This window comes from Echinops telfairi, unplaced genomic scaffold (assembly GCF_000313985.2).
Source record: "Echinops telfairi isolate 266 unplaced genomic scaffold, ASM31398v2 ScPeMD7_655;HRSCAF=1070, whole genome shotgun sequence".
NCBI lineage: Eukaryota > Metazoa > Chordata > Mammalia > Afrosoricida > Tenrecidae > Echinops > Echinops telfairi.
In genome coordinates this window covers 23,882,493-23,885,648 of record NW_022104553.1, presented here as the reverse complement: position 1 = coordinate 23,885,648, position 3,156 = coordinate 23,882,493, and the positions used below count along the sequence as shown (strand labels likewise).

Genomic DNA, 3,156 nt, shown 5'->3' with positions numbered 1-3,156 from the left:
TAAGCACAATAGAGGTCATTCCAACTCACCAGGATTTGGGGCTTCTCCTTCTCTGGGAGCCAGTCAGGAGACTTAGAAGACAAACCTACAGGAAAAACAACCACAAAAACCAGAAGCTATGAGATTGGACACCGCCTACAATGCTCACACAGGAGCATCTCTAGCTTGGCCTATAGGCACCAGTCAATTGACTCAGCGGTGGCCACCAGTACATTCAACCTGAATCTAATTCCTCTAATTCCTTCTGCAGAACCTCCAAGACTCTCACCTTTGCCCCTGTGTCTCTGAGTCTGTTTCCTCATGGTTTCCACACTTTCTCTGTTCTTTGAAGATAAAATCTTCTCCAAGGTCTGCTCTTCCGGGACAGAATGGACCACACACTGTACTGGCCTTGATGAAGGCAAAAATGGCTGGACAGGACCACTTGGAATCAATTTCTTTTCCAGATGGATTTCCATTGCATGGGGTGACTTCTTAACACCTTACTGATAAAAGCCCCTTGTTTTCCAAGGATCCAAGACCTAGGGGGGAAAAGAAAGTGGCAGCTGTTGGATTCTTTGTGTGTGCTCCACACTCAGGTCTCTTCGGCAGCAAGCCCGTCTTCTCCCACCCACCTCAGCCATCATTCACAGAGGCTGAGGTTAAGAAGTGGCTCTGGAGTTTCCACCTCGATTTATCTCTAATCTACAAGCCTTCAAATCTGTTCCCTGACATGCTTTCTTTTTACCTGCCAAACTTTACTGTGCCTATACGCCCCTACAGCTCAGGTTCCAGGTCCCAGATCAGCTTCCGCTACCTGAGCCAAAGAGAACAGAGTACAGCTCAATGCCTTTGGAGAAAGAGACTCTGAAACGCTCAACAGACCAATCAGGTCATGAAGAAAGAAGCCTCTCTCTTTCTAAGCCCAAAGTTCCACTTGTGCTCAACTCCCCAAGTCCTAGTACTTGGAGACTTTTGGAGGTTTGAAGAGAGCCAATCCTAGTCACCGGGACATCTACAAAGATAACTTACTCGTGTGTACTTGCGTGTGTCACCTGATCCTGTCACAGTCCTGACTCATGTGGTATAGGAGGGTAGTTCTAGAAGGCAAGTCCACCTTCAGAATGATCGCAGATGTACGACAATGAACATCATTTCAGTCCACCTCGTTGCTGGTATTAACTTCCCTGGAGTCAATTCTAATTTAGGATGTGGGGACAGAAGTGCTCCAAAAGTTTTCAAGTCTGAGATCTCTCAGTACCTGAAGCCCAGGCTTACCTTCCTAGACACCTGTGTGGGTCCGAACTACTCACCTTTCAAATAGTTGAGTCTAACCCTGGGTGGTCCATGTGAAGACACCCAGTCACTGGACTCCAGTCATTTCTCACTCACAGCAGCCCCATAGGACTGAACACAACTGGTCTTTGGAGCTCCTGTCACTAGAAACCATTATCAGAGCACAAGGCATCATCCCTCGACTACACAACAGAGGATTGGCATGAAATGTGCACCTTATGGTTCGCAGTCCAATGTTTGTAGAACGTGCTATGGGATATCTAGGAAAAATATTGTTCCAGTGGGTGAAGAAGACATCTTCTGAGAATTTGTCTACCACTAAAATTTCTAGGAATATTAAAATCATCTTAATCTGTACATCCTGTATTAAGCCAACTTGATGAATAATTCTTGGGTGTAACCTGAATCAATGATATGCCCGAAACAGTCCCTACAAAGTGTACATGGGAATTCAGATCCATGGGCATCTCTTACATTCCATGCGAGTTGTGTACCCAATGCTAGAATAAAGAGTACTATTATCATTACAAGTCTCATTCGTATAAGTAAAAAGATTCATCTATCTACTTAGCTTTACTACCTTGCTTGTCTCCCATTTATTTCCAGACATATCATAAGATTGCCGAGAACCATGGGAGACCTATTCCTTTTGGTATCAGCAACCAGAATCACACAACATCACTAAGCAGGCACAAAACCACCAGAAGGCCCTATTTGTGCCAATCTTCAAACATAATCAGAAGTAACAAATGGATCTCTATGCAATCATTTCTTCACTGGAAGTTACTTTGCAAGAACAAAGAACATTACCCCTTTCCTGATATCACATATGAGCACGAATTAATTCTCTGTACACTACCTGGATATGCATTTTGATGTAGCATAGCAGAATACACAGGGAAAAGCAACAACGGCAAACTCATTCCTTGGGAAGGACCTTGTTTACATGGGAAGGAACATGGGAGACTAACACTCATTTGGTTATACAGGGGGGTCCTGTCAATCTTCCCACTTAGAGTGAAAGTCTCCAGTCTAATAATTTGAAGTATTCATAAAGAAAAAGAAAGAAATGGACCACCAGGGGTACCTAAGGGTGAGCTATTTAAAAGAAAGGCCTGGCCTAGGATGCTCTTTCTTAACGGGACTTTTTCCTTGGTGGGAAGAGCAACGTGGAACTTCAGTTCAAACATGGAAGAGAAGAGATCCTGCGATCGCTAACGGGTTGGCAGCCATTATGCAGTCACCTGCCTTGTCGAGGTGCTGCTAGGGAACAAAATGTGTCTTGGCAGAAGAGGAGGAGGAACTGGTACCATGACTAACACCATTGAGTTCACAGAGGGAAACCAAGACATTGACATGATTTTCCAAACAGCGATTTGCTTCCATTCACCATCATCCTCAAAACAGAAAAGTTCAATGCCACCAAGCAGATTCTAACTCACAATGGCCTTAGACAAGAGTTTGGAACTTACACATCTTTTGTTTGTTTGTTTGCTTGCTTTGGGGATGGGGTTACTTTTTTTTAAAGCACTTTTATTGGCACCTAATACATACATCATAAAATTTAATAGCTCAAATGTTCAATCATACCAAGAAGAATTGTACAATCATTACCACAATCAATTTTAGAACCTCTCCTACTCCCCAGGGTTAAATGGCCTTTAAAATTAGTTGTGTAATCATAATCAATTCTAGTGCCCCACCCCCACCCCTGCCTTGTTTACTCCTAACTCTACCCCCATGTCCCCTATAAACCTTGTGTCAGTTATTCTCTCTATGCACCCACTGCTTCTGGGTTTCACCCACTGAGAAGCCCTACAGAAACAATAAAAATCAAAATTGAAATAAAGTGATTAGGATAAAACAATAATAATATAAAGA

The 3,156-nt window shown here is 43.3% G+C and overlaps 1 protein-coding gene across 7 annotated transcripts in view; it reads right to left on the bottom strand.

The window, feature by feature from the left end:
* The window catches only part of LOC101664360 (zinc finger protein 343-like), a 108,695-nt gene that overhangs the window by 38,635 nt on the left and 66,904 nt on the right, over positions 1 to 3,156 (bottom strand). Inside the window, exons 2-3 of one of the 7 annotated variants that reach the window (XM_045292460.1) lie at positions 269 to 521; positions 30 to 85 (exon numbers count right to left, since the gene is read on the bottom strand). The exons of the other annotated variants lie outside the window; for them this stretch is intronic. The gene's annotated coding sequence lies outside the window, so the exon portion shown is untranslated. The remainder of the gene's footprint in view (positions 1 to 29; positions 86 to 268; positions 522 to 3,156) is intronic. 7 annotated transcript variants of the gene reach the window in all.